The sequence below is a fragment of the Cyprinodon tularosa genome, unplaced genomic scaffold, assembly GCF_016077235.1.
Source record: "Cyprinodon tularosa strain WSP-4 unplaced genomic scaffold, ASM1607723v1 ctg38, whole genome shotgun sequence".
Classification (NCBI taxonomy): Eukaryota; Metazoa; Chordata; class Actinopteri; order Cyprinodontiformes; family Cyprinodontidae; genus Cyprinodon; species Cyprinodon tularosa.
The window spans coordinates 677,679-698,664 of NW_024039096.1; the positions used below are offsets into that span (position 1 = coordinate 677,679).

Sequence of the window (20,986 nt, forward strand, 5' to 3'; positions counted from 1 at the left end):
CTATAGTGTTACCTTTTATGCAATAAAATGCTAATTTCCGTGCTTGAATGTATAATACATCTGGGAAAAGAGAAAATATACACGCATTTGAAATTACATTGGAACATTGGGAATTATAACATTGTAAGTCATTATAGGAAATATATATTACATTTAATTAGAACTCGTTGAAATAATACACACAGATAAAAACAATTGAATGTCCTGCATAAAGAACAACTTAGCATGTTTAAAGAGTAGTAGCAGCAAAATCATGCTGTTCTTATGACTTGATGTCACTGCTTTGCTTCATTTTCATCTCCTAGGTCCTTCTTTATAATTTATGATACACTCTACCAAGAAGTAATAGCAGTATTTACAGACATATTTCCACATATCCATCTACTGTCTTACAAAATACATAAAGCATTTGATCCTTTTCTACTTGTTATCATGTTACAGTCACACAGCTTAATGTAGTTTTGTTGTGGAATTTAATGCTATTTTATCTACAACAGATTCTGTTATCTAAACTGCGAATCTCTGCCACTTATCCAGAGTTAACAAGCTAACCTTTATTTTTTTTTTCTTTCTTCGACAGGCCAGATTAGGCTAATGATGATCTTGATATATTTAAACTTGTACCAGCAGTTTAGATTTTCATCTATGAGGTTGTTACGGTTAAGGATATTTTTTACTGCATAATCCTTTTTAAAATTTCTGTTCATCTTTGTCCTCGAACCTTCTGCAGTTTCTTGGTTCTCATTATGTTATCTGTACTCTACTTTTCTATAACAAATAACATCTTACTTTCCATTAAATACCTACTTGAATTTGGATGCAGGTGCTTGCACTTGGTCTATATATATAATTTGTTGTTGACATCTGTAATAAGCATATTGATTGGATTAGAAACAAATTAATAATTAAAAGGAGCATTGTTCTACTTCATTTACTTATTAATCTGTGCTGATGTAAGGTAAGGCAAGGCAAATTTATTTGTATAGCACAATTCGGTACAAAGACAATGCAAAGTGCTTTACATGATTAAAATACAGGAAGATAAAACAGAATCAAAGCAAGTAGGAAAAAATAAATAAATAAATAAATAAAATAAAAAATGCAGAAACAAAAAAGAATATTAAAAACAGTTGGACTAAAGAAAATATGTTTTTTCTTTTGAATCACAACTTCAATGCGGTTTTCCTATACATTTTATTGAATCAGAGTGGCTACTATTAAGTGACAGAAAAAAAAAAGATTTAGACTTCCAATATTTCCAGGAAAATTATAAAAAATATGAATGTAATAGAATACAACAAATTATTCTTGTTGAAAAATAGCTGAGCATCTATTTTATTAGGAAAACTACTGTCATCCACATGTATTAATAATGCAAAAACTAAGGGAACAAACAGGACATTTACTCTAATCCGTCTATAAAGTGGCTTAACGATTATTATTGTTAGGTCAATTCTAAAGATTTTCTATTGAGCTGCAGACATTTTTTGCACTGATCTTATGTTTTAGAAGATTAAAAATTGTATGCATTTCATAAAAAAGGCCACTCCTTAAACAACTGGAAAATATTTCATTTTCACAGTAAGGACCTTAGTTTTGGCAGCTTGAAACAGAAAAAAATTAAACTTTGTTTCAAAAGCTGATTGCTAAGCATTAAAACAGCACCTGGTGATCTTGAATGTTAACCTTTGTTTTAATGTAACACTTTCAGTACAAAATATATATATTTTTTGGTTTTCTTTTATTTTTGAGCTAAGAAAGTTTATGAATATAGATATATGAAGTTTTAGCAATGTCATTTCTAGAAATAAAGAGCTTGATGTGCCTTACTCTTTAAAAACAGAAGGGAAATATTTAACAAAATAATGTTGATTTGACAAAACAAATGTTTTTATAACAAGTGGATTTAGACCCTACAGTATCAAATTTAGAATTATGAGCCTGTTCATGTGAATAATATTTGTATTTTGCTTAATTTTAATTTAATTTAACTTAATACTTTTTTGTTGCTTAATTTTAACTTAATTTAACTTAATACTGTTTTTGCCCTGTAAGCTGCTGGTAACCTTAATTTCCGGAGGGAGTCTTTCCAAGGGATCAATAAAGTACTGTCTATGTCTATGTCTAAATAATTAATAAATTGATAATTATGCTAAAATATTATCAATAAATAAGTGATGTCTCCTTTTTTCACAACTTCCTTTTCAGTATGCTTTAGAAACCCTTTTGTATTTTTGGCTAAGTCTAAATATATGAAATTACATCTAACTAAAGCACTATAATTATAAAATAAGCATCTTTCTCAGAAACTTTCACCACTCTAAAGATATCGGAACCCAAACACTATAGTTTACCTCCAAACTTCTGCTTTTATTCTCTATGTCTGGGAGAAGCGCGGCAGTCATGCCCACTCATTTGACCTTTGAAGGAAATCCACCCAATCTGGTAATGATGTCACTTTTCCGAGCCTATCATGAGTAATTAGCGTTCCGCACAAGGACATGTGCACACAGGCGCATGTAAACACACACACGTGCACACAGACTATAACTAAGACATAGACCTATATAAACATAGTAATATAATATCTTAAAACCCATTTTGAGAGAGCTCTGAAATACACCTCCAGCTTATTGCATTTGTCAGCTCTCAGAAACTGATTGGTCCTGTACCCCCCCCCAATACTGATATTTTTTCTCTCTCTATGTTGAAACATTGAGCAGGAGATGAGTGAAATCTTGCCTGCTCTGATAAAAAGAGCTTGTCAGGAGAACAGAGGGCAGGCCGAGGAAAGCAGAAGCAGGTAATAACTTTTTTAAAAAAATTTCATCAAGGTCGTCTTTTTTTTCCTCCTCTCAGGGAGCGGGGGTGTAGAATAACATTGCTGTGACTGTGTGTCTCGTCCTCATGACAGATTGACAGAAGCGAATGAATACACTTTTCTCCTAATGAGAAAGACAAGAAGCATGCAAGTAATATAGAAAAAATGGAGAGATCTGTTGGGATTTGAGCCAGTGGGGTCGAGTTAAAATTTCATTGGCATTAAATAAGCTCAATATTTGTGGTTAAAGTTTTTAAAAGATAGAGCTTGTCATTAATCAGTGGAGCAGGCCATGTGCTTTGTATCATAGCAGCCTTATTTTGCAGGAGAGACTACTTATTGCTTTTTGGATTTTCACAATAAATGTTTTCATAAAAAGACTGTAAAAGATTAGAAAACAAAATATTTGTTAGCACTGCTTGCTTTACATAAATTATATTTGCTTCTCTTGCATGCAATACAAGTCATATTTACATAAATTAGAATATGACTGACAAGCTAATTAATTTAATTAACCACACCAACATTTTTTTAACTATCGTAAATAATAGAAAGGATCTGCTTTTTTTTTTTTTTTTTTAAAGTCATTGTTGCTTCTAATTTACATAGTGACACTTTCTATAAGAAGGGTAAGCTAAATTGTTGCTAGTGTTTATTCCGTAAAAGTTTAAAAAAATATCCACTGGACTTGGTTTCCAAGATTTGAAGCTTTCTCAATTCAAATGTCTGGATTCGCAGTGAGTTTGAGGCCCCGTCCACACGAAGTCAAAACGAACACGAAACGCTAATATTTTCCAGAACGTTTGTCGTAAAGACGGAGATGTAAAATAAATGTCATCAACCACACGAATGCATGAAAACGCTGCAAAATGTATGCCAGGCCTGTAAGTGGCGCTGTGGTGCCAAAGCAAAAATAGGCGAAAACAGGCAACGAAATGTTGGGCATGCGCACTAATATTTATACATGGTTTCCCTGCGGGTCCATTTTCGTGGTTCAGTCAAATTCAGGAGATGAACTATGTCGTCGATATTGCTCTGTTCTTCCTGGAGATATTCCAGAAGAAGAAGATTCTGTTGTAAGCCCGACAGCAGGGTGAGTAGCATGAGCAGCAACTATTCAACACAGTACGGCGCCATTGTTGTTGTGATACTGTGTCGCACATGCGTGTTTAGAGGCAACGCTATGACGCATGCGTGTAAAAAAAAAATGCGGTTAGAGCTTAAAGATGGAAACGCGAAAATGGCGTTTCAAAATCTTCCCACTCTGAAGGCTTAATAAAAAAAGATCGTTTACAGACCCCCGAAACGCCGGCTTCGTATGGATGAGAGGCTGGTTTGGTGAAAAATTTGTGCGTTTAGGCCAGGGTTTGACTTCGTGTGGACGGGGCCTTAGTCTTTATATAGACACGGCCTTGTATTGCTTGGAAACATGCAAATGGGAACCGATGAATGGGTCGTTTGGTTCCATTGTTAGCCTGTAATATCTGAAACCTGTCTATGATTCTGAAGGTCTGTCTTTTAATGGGGGGGATTGTCGTTAAAAGTGTTTACTGGAAGGTTGAGTGGAAGCAAAAGCCAGTGAAGAAAATTTTGCACAAGCAGCTAAAATAACCAAATTTTTTAGAGGATTAGTCAGCAAATCCCATTTAAATCTTGTCAAAATATGGTAAGGTTGTTCCATGATTTCAGAAAAAAAAAGAATAAAGATATATAGAAATCTCAAATTGAAGGCCTATTTTAATCTCTGTCTCCTAAATTGGCAAGAAATTAATTGAGAAAAAGATGATATGTGCAAGAAGCGATGCTGCCATCAATCAGTAATGTTGGACCGTTTGACCACAACAGCAGGGACAAGTGGGGATGTCCGACAGAAGGGATAACCAGCAGACCTTTAGAAGCAATACATGTTCGGTACACAACCAGGGATTGTCAAGAGCCAGCAGCAGATCCTAAGAAGGTCCCTCTCACGTCTCAGCAAGATCAGCATGTGGGAGAGAGAGAGTGAGACAGGAGTTACACTGAAGTGCTTTCCTAGCAGTGGGAGGCAAATGGCAACACATTAGAGTCTGTACCTGGTCAAAGCACAGCCAGGGGTCAAACAAGAAGGGAGACAATGAGTGCAGTGTCATACTTCCAGAAGTCAAAAACGATTTCACTTGATTTCTTGGTTTTGAGCTTGAAGTGGTTTAAGCTGCAGTGGATTGCCATTGCTAGGACCTGCTCCATTTATGATGCATAATTATTGTTGCTGATTGGCCATAAAATGGTTGTCATCTGAAGTGTTGAAGCTACAAGTGATTGGTCAAAGTTGGGAGGGATGTAGACCTGGACATGCAAGTGAATAATAATGGTGGAAGGCCTGAAACTGTCTTCTATCTGCTCTTTACTTTATTTCAGGAGCCTTAGTGCCTCTAATCAGGTCTACTTTAGCCTTCCTGTTTGCATAATCAATAGATATACATTAGTCTATATTTTGACAGTAAACATTTTAGCTCACAAAAAAGGTGCCTCTCAAAAAGTTATTGGGAGAATGTTATTTTATCAACTGTTGTTAATGTAGATGCTCTCACCACCATCCTGAGTGTGTTATTGGAGTGTGATGTGCGATCTTTCTAAAATATTTTATGGGATGTTAGTTCCACAGCTTTTAAACATGCTGGGAAATACTTTTAATAAATGTTCAAATGGTTTGCCATAGAAGAATTTATATAAACTTCTACATTAACTTGAGAGGCGATCTTCTCCTACGCCATCTTCCTCTGCTTTGCAGCTGCTGACTTAAACACAATCTCTTATTTTTCAATTCTGCATTAAAATCTCTAGTTCCATTGGTGCAAAAGAAAGCACTACTTGTTCCCTGTTGTCATGGTTACTCATCAGGACTTCATTGATAAGGGCTTTACATATTTGTAATGTATGAGCTCAGCTCTGAGTGGACCTACTTAGAGGTGATTTAAACTAAGGCCCCGTCCACACGAAGTCAAACCCTGGCCTAAATTCACAAATTTTTCACCAAACCAGCCTCTCATCCATACGAAGCCGGCGTTTCGGGGTCTGTAAACGATCATTTTTTTATTTAGCCTTCAGAGTGGGAAGATTTTGAAACGCCGTTTTCGCGGCTCCATCTTTAAGCTCTAACCGCATTTTTTTTTTTACACACATGCGTCATAGCGTCGCCTCTAAACACGCATGCGCGACACAGTATCACAACAACAATGGCGCCGTACTGTGTTGAACGGTTGCTGCTCATGCTACTCACCCTGTCGGGCTTACAACAGAATCTTCTTCTTCTGGAATATCTCCAGGAAGAGCAGAGCAATATCGACGACATAGTTCATCACCTCAATTTGACTGAACCACGAAAATGGACCCGCAGGGCCATTTTCCGGTTTTCTGGTTTGGTTGTTGTATAAATATTACTGTGCATGCCCAACATTTCGTTGCCTGTTTTCGCCTATTTTTGCTTTGGCACCACAGCGCCACCTACAGGCCTGTCATACATTTTGCAGCGTTTTCATGCATTCGTGTGGTCGATCACATTTATTTTTTACGTCTCCGTCTTTAAGACAAACGTTCTGGAAAATATTAGCGTTTCGTGTTCGTTTTGACTTCGTGTGGACGGGGCCTAACTCACAGCAGCCATTATGAAACCGAAAACTCAGTTTCCAACCTTAGGCTAGATAATTGAGGATTTAAATCTAAGTTTGTTAAACCTTTGAGAAACTGACCCAAGTGGCAGACAAGAGTGGTACAGATCAACAAAGCAGAATCATGGTTATTAATTAAAATTTTTAGCATTTATACGGTACAGTACATACATTTTTTTATTAGGCCCACGTTTGTGTATTATGGTAAAAGTATTCTTTTCACTTGTCTTATGTATCTTAATTTCTTGAGCACCAGATTTGGGGTTTTTGTTAAATTAAAGCCATTATCATGGATATTAACTGAAATAAATACTTTTATTACAATATTTTTTAATAAAGCATTCTAAGTTTTACCTCTAACATTGTTTTGCTGGAAAAATACATGTAAAGGGAATTTAATTGTTTGGCTTGATTTTTAAAAAAAGGTAAATGCTTCATTGTTTCACCATGCAGCACCTAAGTCAAACCATTGGCTGTTCCCTAGAAAACTGAGCTCTTCCACTCCAGTTTTATGGGATGAACCCTTTTATTGGTTTAACATGTGTCCCAGCATGTTTAAAAGCAGTTGGAAAATCAAATTGATTCCTGTGCTTGATTCAGTTTTAAGTGGAAAGAGGAAGTCTGCTTATTCAAAATGTTGGCATAATGCAAACCTAAAGTTATGAAATCACATGGTAGTATTTTAAATTATAAAATTTATAGAACATTGCGGACGCCAGATGTTTATCCCTCATGGAAAAACCTTTTAATGCTTGGCTGTGGGATTTATTTATTTCCTGTTTTTCTTTTCAAATGTCTTACAACTTTTAGACGTCTCTCTGCTTCAATACACCTAAATCAAATATTCTGTTCATTTGCAGGACTCTGGAGAACTCGACTGCATCTGAGGAGGTAACTAAGCATTTTATTCTGTTATTTTGGACAAAAAACATCTCTACAAATCGCAGGATAGTGACCCTTGAGAAATAAAGCATGTCACTCCCGCCTTACATATTGATTTCAAGCATTACATTTTCTTATTTATCCTTGTAGATTTAATCTTCTGCATCAAAGCAATGTTCAAAGTTGACCAAAAGGCTAAATCTTGGTCTCATTCCACCAGAGCCCTTTCTTACCAATCTATGCTGTGTTCCCAACACTAACGCCGCTAGCTTTTTTAGTAATGGGTAATCAAAATTATTACTCTTACTGTAACTATAATTGCCGACACCCTGTTACTATACGTTACTCAGGTCGCACAATTAACCTTTTTTCATGATAGGACTTGTGCACGCGCCATTAGAGTGAGGACGACTCCAGCGGCAAAACAGCGTTTTCCAGATGGAAATACCGGTGTTACGTCGAGCTGCGTTTCCCCATCAGATACGGTTTCCCCTGCATCTTTGCACAGCGCGGCGGCACGATTCACCGCGCAAGCGACAGGAAACGCGCATGCTCGCTAAAGGCGCGTAACAGCCGCCCTGTGCTCGCGCCACAGGGGAACTACAGAGAGCGTGAATGTTAGCCTATATGGAGAAAGGGAGAAATATGGATAGATGGATGGATGGATGGATGATAGATGGATGGAATAGATAGATATAGCTACATGTTGCAGTATCTATAACAACCCAAACACAGGATTTCAGAATTAGACATCCCTAGTTATTAATTTCATACACTCGCAAAAGTAACGCAATAGTTACTTTTACTATTAACTAGTTACTTTTATTGTGGAGTAACTCAGTTACTAACTCAGTTACCTTTTGGGAGAAGTAACTAGCAACTATAACTTATTACTTTTTCAAAGTAACGTGCCCAACACTGCTTATCTCCAGCTGTCTACGGGCGAGAGGCGGGGTACACCCTGGACAGGTCGCTAGTCCATCACAGGGCAACACAGAGACAAAAAGGACACTCACACCTAAGGAGAATTTAGAGAAGCCAATTAACCTAAGAAACCCAAGAAAGTTACTAATTTTAGAAGTGATAAGCAGAAAATGAAACAAATCAAATTAAACAGTAATACAAGAACATTTGTATAAGCTAAAGTTTTGAATGTCTTCCACGGCTGGTTTTCCATTAGGAGCTGTACCCATTGTTGCTTGGAGGTCCCTGGAATAAAACTGTACCTCAAAAATGAAATATTGGATCACTTTCACCCAAAATGTAGCTGGAATGTTTATGAATTTACTCCAAAACCTGATGAAAGTCATCTCATGCAATATAACATTAAAGATATAAGGATTGGAGGTAATTATTCTGAAAACAATGTTCTAAATCGTATTACATGCAAGATATTAATAGTGGATTCTAAACAGTAGTGAACATGGTTATTATAAATTAATATACACATAATTAGACTCAGAGAAGGGAGTAAATGAAAGAAAATTTCTGATCGAATCAAAGTAATTTTATTTTAACAAGCAGGTTAACAACTTGCAGCACAATTCAACAGTTTCAACAGAGTTTTATGCCAGCAAACTAGTTGGAGGTTTAAAGATAGACCAAAACAACTAAATTTGAGTAATAACTTTAAAATAAATGTCCTGATAGGGGTCTGACTGCATAAAAACAGTGAACGACAGTGGGTTCACACACTTGCACCGTATCCGGACAGAAAAGGACTGAAGTGCAGATTTACAAGCCTGCAAAGCCATGCAGATGCGGAACCAAAGAGCGAGTGTTATTGTGTATCCCCCAGTGTGCAAGTGCTCTGTCTCCTGTCCTCTTCCCCCCATCATAACGCCTTCCGGCCTTCCAACCACCCCACCTCCTCTTGTTCTACCTCTCTGTCTACCTCAGTGCAGCATCCCTGCTGGGCACTGCCTGTTTATCTCCTCCGAAGTAGTCATGATTAATGAGGCCCTGAACACGTCCCCTATTTCCCTTGGACCCTGGGAGCTCCACAGCTGAGTAAACAAGCTCAGCCACTGTGCTTCAATTTCGACTTAGCTTGGTTCACTATGGAACCCCCTAAAATAGGTAGCGACTCATAAGAGCTGTGCAAACTTTCCCCATTTCAGCAAGCATGACAGTGACCAAAATCCAACAGATTTATCGGTCAGATTGTGGGTAAATGTATAAATGAAAAGAGTTGTCTTAAGAGGCCTTGAACATGTGTGGGACATACATGTTGGCCTTCTGGTCAGAAAGTTCACAGGAGACCCCATTTCCTGAGAAAAAAAAAGCTGATTTATTACCTTCTTCAGGTTCTGTTGAATGTAAGCTGTGACCAAGTTTGTGGTTTCTTGTGTCCACAGAGAGCATGTTACATCATTGAAATTACACAAATACATGACATGAAATGGATCTGTGAAGCACTGAGTAAAGATGACAAATTCTTCTGGTTAAGGTGAGGGTTTCAATGTAATCAGTTAAACAAACATGCATCATTTCAAACAATTTAAGGACGATCATATGCACAGATCATTTTCTGATGAAATGTAATTGTAAAAAATGAGCTGTAACTATTGTGGTGAAGAAAGAATTGCCCCCTCAAAAATTTATCCCATTTGGGCTTTATTTTCTATATTCAAACCTTAAATGTCTTATGTTATGTTTAAACAAAAAAATAAATTTTTAATTATTTAATATTTTTGAAATTATAATTAGATCGTTTCAGAATTATAACTGTTTTTATTGAAGAGCTATTTCCTTTTTTTATTTTATTTAGACACATCAGAGGGATTTAGATCAGTGCTTGGTTAAGGTCATACTAAAGCATCTCGGTCTGATTTATGTCTGGACTTTGACTAGGCCACTCTAAATGGCTCTTTTTTGAGTCATTTATAGTGTGAGGTGTGCTTTGGATTATGTTCTTTTGTATAACCAAAGTGTACTTAAGATGAGGTAAAAAATGTCCCAGAGGATGTAGCTATAAAATCTACGCCGGAAGTTTCACGGCTTGGTTGTAAAGTGTCTTGCAGGTTAGGAAGAATAAGCTGCCTCATTTACACTACCCCTCTGAAACTGATCCGTGCCAAGTTCGGACCAAGCATGGATCGGTTAACCGCGCCAAGCTTGGTTCTTACAACCATTTACACATCACGCTAGCACAGTTACTCGCCTCCTATCAGTGGTCAACAATACTACAGCTCTCAAGGCTGGAATTACGCAAAAAAAAAAAAACGTGGACATCCATAACATTCAGTAACTGATGTGCCTGGATAGCGTCCTCCGCCAAAATTTCAATGAGTGCTGGTCTCGGCATCATCCAAGGTCCCACCACGCTCTTTTGATGCCAACAGGCTAAAGGCTGGTTATACTCCTGCAGCAGTGTGACGCAGTGAGCTTGAAGCATACATTTTCGATTTATTCTCAGTATTGAAGCATGGTCTGTGCTATATGCTGTGGCACTAGATTCGGTCGAGGTGATGAGGAAGTGGGGCAAGTTTAGTGCGAAAACGGAGGGACAAGATGGCGAAAAATAGCGGGGATCCAAGAGGAAAAAGGGTCCCAGCGTTCTTGCGCCCCTCAATCTTCTATCTGGTCAAACTTCACGAGTTGTTTTCCGCAATTTTGGTCATAAAAACAAAACAAACCGGCCTCCTGTCTGCTGCACCGTCTGTGGTCAGTTACAATTTGGGAAGGGGCAGGAATGGTTTTTTGTTTGCTGCGACACCTACGAGGTTTTCGAAGTATAAATCATCATTAAAAAGAAGTTGGTGTTGTGGACAGGTGAAGAAATCTGTGAATTGCCATGCAGGACATGCCAGAAAATCCGGACTGTAAATAGGAGATTTCAGAGAACTGAGCCACAACGGAACCGTGTCGAGCCCTACTGTTGAACTAGTGCTAGATTTAACGCAGTTCGGTTGTGTCTGGCGCAGTCCAGTTCAATTGCTTTCCATTTACACCCAACATTTATCTCGGTTTCTGTGCTTGGACTGTTCTCACACAGGTTTCAAAACAGTAGTGAAAATGGGGCTGAAGAAGCCCCAGATTATCCTGCTAAAGCCACCAGATGTTGGCCCAGCATTATATTATTTATCGTAAAGTAGCCTTTAGACCGAATTCATGGAATGTACAATTTCCAAAGCGTAAGTATTTTCTTATCAGTGCATTTACTTTTCAAAAGTTTTGGAGAATATAGAAAAGATAAAAAAAATTGAAGACATGCTATTTTGTTCAGTTGTTATCAATAGGTAGCCTGGGTGCCATTCGGAACTTAGTCCCGCCCACAACGTTTGAGGTCGGGAAGTTCGGTCTGGCATTGCTCAATAGTAGCGCGAGTATGCTCGCACAATATCTGGCGGGCCAATCAAATTGTCAGGGCGGGCTTTATACGATGATGGACAGATGATCAACAGTAACGTAATCAACCACGTCACCAAAGCGCGCTTGGGTGACAACAACAATGGCTGCCGCTGGAGAGTTGAGGTGTGTAGATTCTGCTATTAGGTCTGTTCTAGAAGATATTGACAGCATATTAATTTTAAAAGAGGAACAGAGAAAGGCGATCAAGGCTCATCTTCTTATTCTAGGCGTGCAACTGCACGCTTTGATTTTTGTTGACAACAACTACGCGTTGCTTAACAGACGTCTCGCACTCCGTTGCTCTTATTGGTTGTAGGTCTATCCAATTGAGTGGAGAGGCATTTTTTTTCCTGGTTCGTTCAAAACACGCCCCATAATCACAGCTCTATGGAGCAGTATCAGACTCATATTCTGACTAGAATTGAGTTGGACTACGTCAGGCTAATCAATAGGGGTTTTAGCCTTGAAATTCTCCCATTGGTCTAAGTTTGCTCAACCTATCTCCTTTATATTTTAAGTCTCCAGTCGTTCGGTGCCTTTGTGATGCCTTTGATGAGCTGTCTTGCTTTTAAAGTCCTTTTGTTTGGTCTCCCTCTCCCGGGAGACTTTACCACAGTTTATTTTTTTTTTACATTCTTAGAAATTGCTAGTAAACCATGAGGTCTCACTTTTAAAATTTTATGGTGAAAAGAAACAGATTGACACACTGGTTCAGTTCAAGACATTTCTTAAATTCTGTAGGTCAGCTAGCAGATTGAAGTATGCCAAGATAAGCTGGAAAGTTAACCTTTTAATAGTAAGCTAACAATTTAATAGGGGAGTAATTCAATTCACTAAGGTGATCTTTGTATGAAAGCACACTAGACTTAGACTTCTTTATTTGTCATTTTGTATGCACAGGGTGCATACAGAACGAAATTGCGTTACATACAGCTTATGAACGTTGCATTGATATTTCAAATGGCACGAGTTATAGAAAAATACAAAAAGTGCAGCAGTGGTCAAAGTGTGAACAGTGCAGAGGATAAGAGACAGTGTGCAAGTTGCAGTGGTTCAGTGCAAAATGGCATTTGTGCAAAAAATGCGTTATTGAAAAATACAATGAGATGAACAATTTAAAGGGCTAAAAGTTAAAAGTTCAGCAGCATTTGATGCCCGATAATGTGCAATAGGTGCAGAGTTCGGATTGTGGATCAAAGGTTCAACAGTCTGATGGCAGTGGGGAAGAAGCTGTTGCACAACCTGGTGGATCTGCAGCGGATGCTGCGGAACCTCTTTCCAGAGGGCAGCAGGGAGAACAGTCCATGGTGGGGGTGTGAGGGGTCTTTGATGATATTACGGGCTCGGGACACACAGCGCTGTGATGAAATGTCCTTAATGGAGGGAAGAGGAGCCCCAATGATTCCTTCCGCTGTCCTCACCACCCTCCTCACATTCTTCCAGTCAGAAGCTCTGCAGCCTCCACACCACAGAGAGAGACAGCTGGTCAGAATGCTCTCTATGGTGCTTCTGTAGAAGGTTGTGAGGATGGGCGGGGGCAGGCGGGCTCTCCTCACTATGTTTAATGAATATTTGGATCTAATAAAAAAAAGTTATATAAAGCAGGATATGTTTGCAATGGGGGGAATTTTTACTTGCAGAACTGTAAAGATGGAACAAGTTTTAGAAAAATATTCGGTGAACATATAGTTGCAGTTTCTTGAATCAACGGGTAATTTGTTACTTAAAGCCAGCTTGAAGAATATGTGTTTATAATTAATGAGTTTTTTCAATCTTGTGATCTGACAGGATTGCTAATCTCTACAGATACCTACACCAGTAACATTAGCAGTCTGTAAAAAAAACACCATGATTGCCAGCAACACATGGTATTGAGAGCAGCTTTACTCAATGACTGTTGCTCTCAGGACTATAAGAACACCAGGGTTCAACATACTTTAATACTTTCCATGTGGAGGAATTCCTCACGTCAAACTTGATGTGAAGTTTTGGAATATTTTTTCTTCTATCAAAATTAGGCCCCACATATGTCTCCCCAGAGCTACCAGTTTGTTTAGGAGGGGACCAGGTGCCAAAAGCTTGTTTTTTCCGTGTCAGGCTGGGGTGTCAAATGTTGTGTTTCAGACACAGCAGGGATGCTTTTATGTCTAACAGCCCTGAGTCGGACTTAATGGGTTTAAAGTCAACCACTGTCAATTTCTTTACTGGTGTTGAGGCCATTTGATAATTTGGATTTCTCCGTTTGCAAATGTTTGTCTTTAGAAGTGTGAAAGTCAGCACTGTTTCAATGACAGTAAAGAGCAAACAGTAGACATGCCAAAATATTTTACTTTAAAGAAAGCAAAAACTCACACTAGCTGTAATATTTCTCATTATTGTTATGATAAATAAAAGTGTACAATAATTTACGTTATTAAAAAACTATCCTTTCAAACTTTCATCATCTCTAAGGTTATGGTATATTTATGGGATTTTATTGAACGACTTGCACAAAAAGTCCATAGATGTAAAGTTTGAAATTATATTTACAAATAAAAATTCAGAAAAAATGTGGAATACCTTAGACATTACTCATTATTTCATTAAACCCAATTTGGCCGTAGTTGCAGCTCGATGTCTCTGCCAATTTTGCACATCAATAAAATGACATTTCTACTAGTTCTCGTATACTTAAAAACAAAAATAAAACAAGTCTTTCCACCAATACCCAGTATGATTTAACTGTTGAACTTGATCTTTTAAAATGTTCAATGACCTAAACATTATGACTCAGTTTAGGGTTTTTGTCTTGTTTAAAGGTCAACTTCCTTACCCACTCTCAAGTGTTTCGTCTTTAACATGTTCTTCTAAGAACACCTGCAATACTGCTTTCCCACAGTATTGTATTAAATGCTACAATAACGTATCAATATTAGAACTGGTTATTAGAAACAGTTTCAACTTTCAATACAATACAGAAATAAAATGAAGTATTCCTTTTTTCAGCAGCATAAATTGGATATGTTTATCCTTGACATAAAAAATTTGCAGACATTGTCAAGGCTCCTGTCTGTGTGTTTGTTTTTTGTGTTTGTCTCCCTTCCACCAACAGGAGGCGCCTGGTTCCGGTTCGGCTCCTCACACACCTGCTGATGGTTACCTCGTTAACGGAGTGCTCTTAAGCTGCTGATTGCCACTACCTCGACGCCAGAGTATTTGCCAGTTTTGGGTACCAGTTGTTGTCAACCTGAGTTTAAACTTTGTTTTTTGTCTTTGCCTCTCGGCAGGAAGTTATCCTAAAAACTGGACCTTTCGGACCTTCACTCCCTGGAGGGATCAACTGGGCCTCAAACTGAGCTGGGAATTCAAACTGGAGGTTTGGATCCAGTTTCCCAGAGAGGACGTTGAGTTTACACACTGAGCAAGGGAATCATCTCCACAACGACCCGTTCAAGTACCGCAGGAAATCTGAGTGGCAGTCAGTTTCACCTACAACCGACCGTGTTTTGGGTAAACCCTGTTCCGCCCTCCACCGAATCAGACTAACACTGGAATACAGCACACAGATTGGAGTCAAAGATTCTACAACTTCTCTGGAAACGTGAGTCAACAACCGGATCTTCTCCAAATCCACGAATGAAATTTCCCACTGAGCCTGAACTATTGCTGTGTCTTCTCCTCACCTTCCAGTTCCGGCTGAGCAGCGTTCAGAGCAACACTGCACCGTGCTTTATCTCTTCAATAAAACCTGTTAAACCTTTTCCCCTGGTCTCTCTGAATTGGTTTCTCTGCATGTGGGTCCGAGCTTTAAATAAAACCATGACGGACATTATCTAAAGTAGCTCATAAATGTAGTTTTATAGCTTTTATACTTATAAATTTCTGCTTTATTGATATTCAACAGTCAAAATCATTTTAATTGACAATTTAAATGACATTTTTGGGCTTTTATTTTCATCGCAACCCTCCCCCCCTTATGGCTTATAGCCACAGAATAAGGGGAGCTTTGAACATGCAGTCCTTATCTCAAAAATGATCTCCCAATGTCCAGCGGATGCAAGTGATGATTGATTAAACACAAAAAGCAAACATATGCTTCAGTTTATCCACTGATAGTGGTGCTTCATACCGAGTGTTTTGCTGAGTGGCTCTCAGAGTGATGAGGGTTAAATGTGTCCCCATCAATTCTTCTGCCTTTCCTTGCATGTTTGGAGGATGTAGCACACATGTGCGAGTCTAAGGGAGTGTTAAAGATCCCCTGGTAGCTGGTGCCATGATGCAGGATCAAGGAAGGGTGCAAGTGTGTAATGGATACAGTTGTCTCCAGTATCAAGGCCTTGTTTCCAGGACTGACTGACTGGTTAGTTAGCTGACTGGCTGGCTCAGGGCGCCTGGCCTGTCTGTCCCCATGTCTACCCATCTGTCTCTTGGCTCAAGCTTGGCGAGGTGTAAGGTGAAGAATGGGGAGCTGAGAAGATGTACAGCCATTAAAATGATGACATGATCGAGTCCTGGTCCCAAGGATGAGTGGGAGGGCAAAACCACAAATGTACAAAGGCTTTCTGGAAATCACTGTTGGAAGAGACAGTTCACAAACAAAATTGGAAAGTACTTTTTCAGATGTTGTTACACTACAACTGCAAAAAACTGTATTTCATTTGGATTTTTATTGGGATTTTATACGATTAACCAAAAATAATGAATCTTTCAAAAGAAATGCATTTATATTTAATTTCTTTAACTGATTAAAAAATAGGTAGCATTTTTAGGCAACATTTTACTGCAGATACAGCTGCAAGATATATGCCTCTAGAAGCAAAAGCAAGATTATAAGTCATTTTTTAATGTTTTTTCTTTCGCAGAATGCATTCCCAGTGAAAACTCCTCTTAGGATTTTATGGATTATACACAGCAGCCAAGAAATTGTTGTTGGAAAGTTTAGCCCATTAAACTTTCTATGTTATCAACAGCATTACATTTCCATCTAGCTTCAGTTTTCTGTTTAAAGACACACCTTGAGGGTAAAGTAAAAAAAACAAAAGCAAAATACATCTAACAAAAGGTATGCAAGAAAAAATCCTCATCCTTTCAGACTGTCCAAGAACTGACCAAGGCAGAAACTTTACTTCTCTGTTCTTTAAGACAGCTTTATAAATAATAATGTACAAAGACCTGTTTTACAGCAAATCTGATATGGCCGTTAACTGGTTCTAAAATAAATTAAATCTTAACTCATGTAGGAAAACCAAAAAAAACAAACAACAACAAACAAATGAAGTCTCACCACAAACTTTAAGAGAAAAATAATAAAGATGGAGCCAAAATGGAAACTTGTAAAAACTAGCACAACTCTCTACTTATACAGAGCTTTTTCAAGACAAAACTCAAACTGGTTTACACTATATTCAGTTCTTCATACATTCCCACACTATCGATGGTGATTCAGTTTATTTCTATAGCCCCAATTCACAACACTTGTCATCTCAAGGCACTTTACAGTTCACCAGATCATACAGTCAATTCGATTCAAATTTTTCTATCTAAGGAAAACCAGTTGATTGCATTGACAGAGAAACAGGACTACACTGAAAAACAGGCTGATCTCCAACATCTATAAACAAAGGTGTTGATGGCAGCAGCACAGTTGTTGTTTCTCTCCAGGATGGTGTCACAGCCAAACAGGAACAGACGAGGCAAAGCTACTCTGAGGAAGAGCAGAGAGAGCAGAACGTTAGAGATTGAACTAACAGATTTTGCAGAGTGGGAGAATAGAGATAGAATGAAGCAGAATGATGAAATATGGGGTCCCTATGTCCTCTTGAAGTCCAAGCCTATAGCAGCATAACTATAGAGATATATAATAGTAGAATTAGTCCCTCCTTTATTAAAAAGGAAAGTTTTAAGCCTAGCCTTAAAAGTAGACAGAGTGTCTGCCTCACGGACAAAAACTGGTAGTCGGTTCCAAAGATCTGCCTCCCATTCTACTTTTAGAAATTCTAGGAACCACTAGTAAACCTGCAGATTGAGAGCGAAGTGCTCTGTTAGGAACATAAGGAACAATCAGATCTCTGATATCAGATGGAGCTTGGCCATTTAAGGCTTTATATGTGAGAAGGAGGATTTAAAATTCTATTCTGGATTTAACAGGAAGCCAATGAAGAGAAGCCAGGATAGGAGAGATATGATCTCTCTTTTTCATTTTCATTAGAACTCTGGCTGCAGCATTTTGGATCAGCTGATGGCTTTTAACTACAGTTTGTGGACTTCCTGATAGTAAAGAATTACGATAGTTCAGCCTTGATGTAACAAATGCATGGACTAGTTTCTCAGCATCACCACTGGACAGGATATTTCTAATTTTTGCAATATTCTGCAGATGAGAGAAAGAAATTCTAGAAACCTCTTTGATATGGGATTTAAATGACAGGCCCTGATCGAAAATAACACCAAGATTTTTTACTTTATCTGAAATCAGTTTAATCCCATCCAAATGAAGTGACTGACTAATCAGCTTATTTTTCAAAGACTCTGGTCCAAAGACTATAACCTCTGCATTGCCTGGATTCAGGAGCAGAAAAGTTAAGTATCATTCAGGTTTTTAAGTCTTTAGACATGCCTGTAATCTATGTAATGGGTTAGCTTCATTTAGTTGGACTGATAAAACGGAGGCTGCCACAACAATGGACCTCTGACTGTCAAGGTTTGGTGGAGGTTGGTTAAGGACCTAAATACAGGGATGAGGAGGCAGAGATGAGTTTTGCTGATTAAATTAAAGCTCCAGAGGCAACCAGGAGTAAAAATACTGAAAACCAAAAATCAGAAAACCTCAGGGAAAACGCACATGGGGCGCAAAGAGACGACAAAGCAACAAAACAACAAGAAACCAGCAATGAGGAACCGCAGAGGTGGTGTATATATGGGGAACAGAACAATGGATGGGCTAATCAGCTAATATGGAGCAGGTGTGAATAGAACTAATCAGAAGGAAGCCAAGAGGAAAAGAAACAAACATAGGGGTGCAACAGAGAGCAACTCAAAACCACAAAACTACCAGAAAACAACTATAAAAGACACAGAATTACAAAGAAAACTAAAAATAAACTTAAACAGAGGGGAGACCCCTGACACTGACCACCAACAGCAGTTAAGGTGGGTTAAATGGACTCAACAAAAGCATAGCAGAACAAACCCATTATAGGACAAACCATGAAAACTTATAACAAAAAATTGCTTTATTGAAAATATGTATACAGCTTTAAGCTTTAAGAAATTCAGTCACTCTGAATTCTAGATTTTCTTATCAGAACATCATCAAAAAATCTATCAGGTTGTTCAACAGTTTCATGAATGTATGATTTAAATCTAACCTTAAGTTTATAACATGTCACATATTACACACCATTATGTTTTAAACAATGATCTTTACTAAGTGGTAAAGTTCCCTTGATGCTTATTATTGGTTTTAGGGAAGGGAAAGTAACAAAAGCAAGCTGATATTTAGCTAATTATAAGCACATAAATAAAATGAACAAACAACCAGGCTTCTGAATTCATGTCCCTCCTTGCAAAGCGTAGAAGAAACTTATGTCTGTGGTTGTTTTTTCAGAAAACCCAACATAGCACAAACACCTCATATCAGCTGTCAAGGTTATGGTTTGAGCCTCCCTTTTGGTTTAATCTGTTTAACAGCTGAAGCTTTAAATAGATTTCAAAAGGACAATGATCCTAAACACAAATACATTTGAAAAATATCATACTTAAATCATTCATTCTGAATAGCTTGACAATGGGAACAAAAAGGCAGCAATTATGAATTCAGTCGAAGTAAGTTAATGCCAAGCCTTTAAAAGTATGAAGTGTCGCTTGTGATGGGGAGCTTCAGGCCTTTTCCAAGACTATACCTTTAAATAGGAACACTGTTTTTTTTTACATTGGCCCCTTGATTTTACGTTATTACCTCATGTTCTACTTACCCATATTAGTTTTGTGTCATTTGGAGCTGTTCTAAAGATATTCCGTTAGGTTATATCCAAGTAACGTCTTCCTATGAGCAACGACTTGAAGGTACAAACTAAACTGTTCATAATTTATTCTTTATGGTACGCCAGCATTCATAACATGTAGGCGAATCACTGTCCCCCAGACATCCATGGTTAAGTTTTTTATATTTATATGTTTTATAAAAAAGCAGCTCGTGTATGACGTCATCTGAGTGCCGCACTGGAGTTGTGACAGGCAGCCCGGGCCACAGGCGGTTACATTCTACCCATTCTATTAATTCGGCTAGCTAATCTGGATCGTTCAATTCCATTTCGAGAGCGACATCATCTGTGGTAGTAGCACTAGACATCTTCCAGGCATGTGAGTAAAACTAGCAGCAGTTCAGCAGACAGGATGAATGAATGGTAGCCAGCATGCGCAGATGACGTCATACACACTCCACTTTGTTTTAGAAAAATATAAATATAAAAAATAAAACCGCGGCTGTCTGGGGGACAGTGATTCGCCTACATGTTGAATGCTGGGGTACCATAACTGGATATAACCTAAACGATTTTCAGAATAGCTCCAAATGACACAAAACTAATATGGGTGAGTAGAACATGATGTAATAATATAATAATAAAATCAAGGGGCCAATGTAAAAAAAAAAATGCATCCTTTAATGCAGCGGTCCCCAACCTTTTTTGCGCCACGGACCGGTTATATGTCAGACAATATTTTCACGGACCAGCCTTTAAAGTGTGAGGGGTAAATACAATCAAATAAAATGATACAACTGGCATAAAATCAAATACAAGCAGTATAAAAATAAAACTCACAATTATCTTTAATTAGTGGGAGCCCTGAGCTTGTTTCTCTGAAACAAGCCGGTTCCATCTAGGCGTAATCTGAGACAATGACAGACGAAGTGTGCTCCTGTCCAGTCTGCTCCGTAGCTTTGTGTTGGTTGCTGTAACCGCAGAAAATCTCGCTTCACAAAGATAGGATGTTATAGATAGGATGCGTCTTGACCTGAATGAACCTGTGTCAAGAGGCACAGATGTAATTGGGAGAGAATACCCCAATTTTTTATATTAATTAAAATAAAACATCACTCAGACTCTGATCATCAATAAATTATATATATATATTTTTTTTCCTGTGCGGCCCGGTACCAAATGACCCATGGACCAGTACCGGTCCGCAGCCCTGTGGTTGGGGCCGCTGCTTTAATGTATTATGACAACCTATTGGATTAAGAATTGCATGAAGGGATAAATAATGTAAGTAGGGTACCGTGTCCCTTAGGGAATTTCCACAT

The 20,986-nt window shown here is 38.2% G+C and overlaps 1 long non-coding RNA gene across 2 annotated transcripts; it reads left to right on the forward strand.

Moving 5' to 3' along the window:
* The first annotated feature begins 2,673 nt into the window (after nucleotides 1–2,673).
* Nucleotides 2,674–15,427, forward strand: LOC119791055. 2 transcript variants are annotated; one of them, XR_005281804.1, is made up of 5 exons: nucleotides 2,674–2,803; nucleotides 7,329–7,359; nucleotides 9,708–9,799; nucleotides 14,970–15,283; nucleotides 15,373–15,411. It is a non-coding gene; the product is annotated as an uncharacterized LOC119791055 (long non-coding RNA). The 2 variants fall into 2 exon arrangements; XR_005281803.1 differs by lacking the exon at nucleotides 9,708–9,799 and having other exon boundaries at nucleotides 14,970–15,427.
* Nucleotides 15,428–20,986: the final 5,559 nt, after the last annotated feature.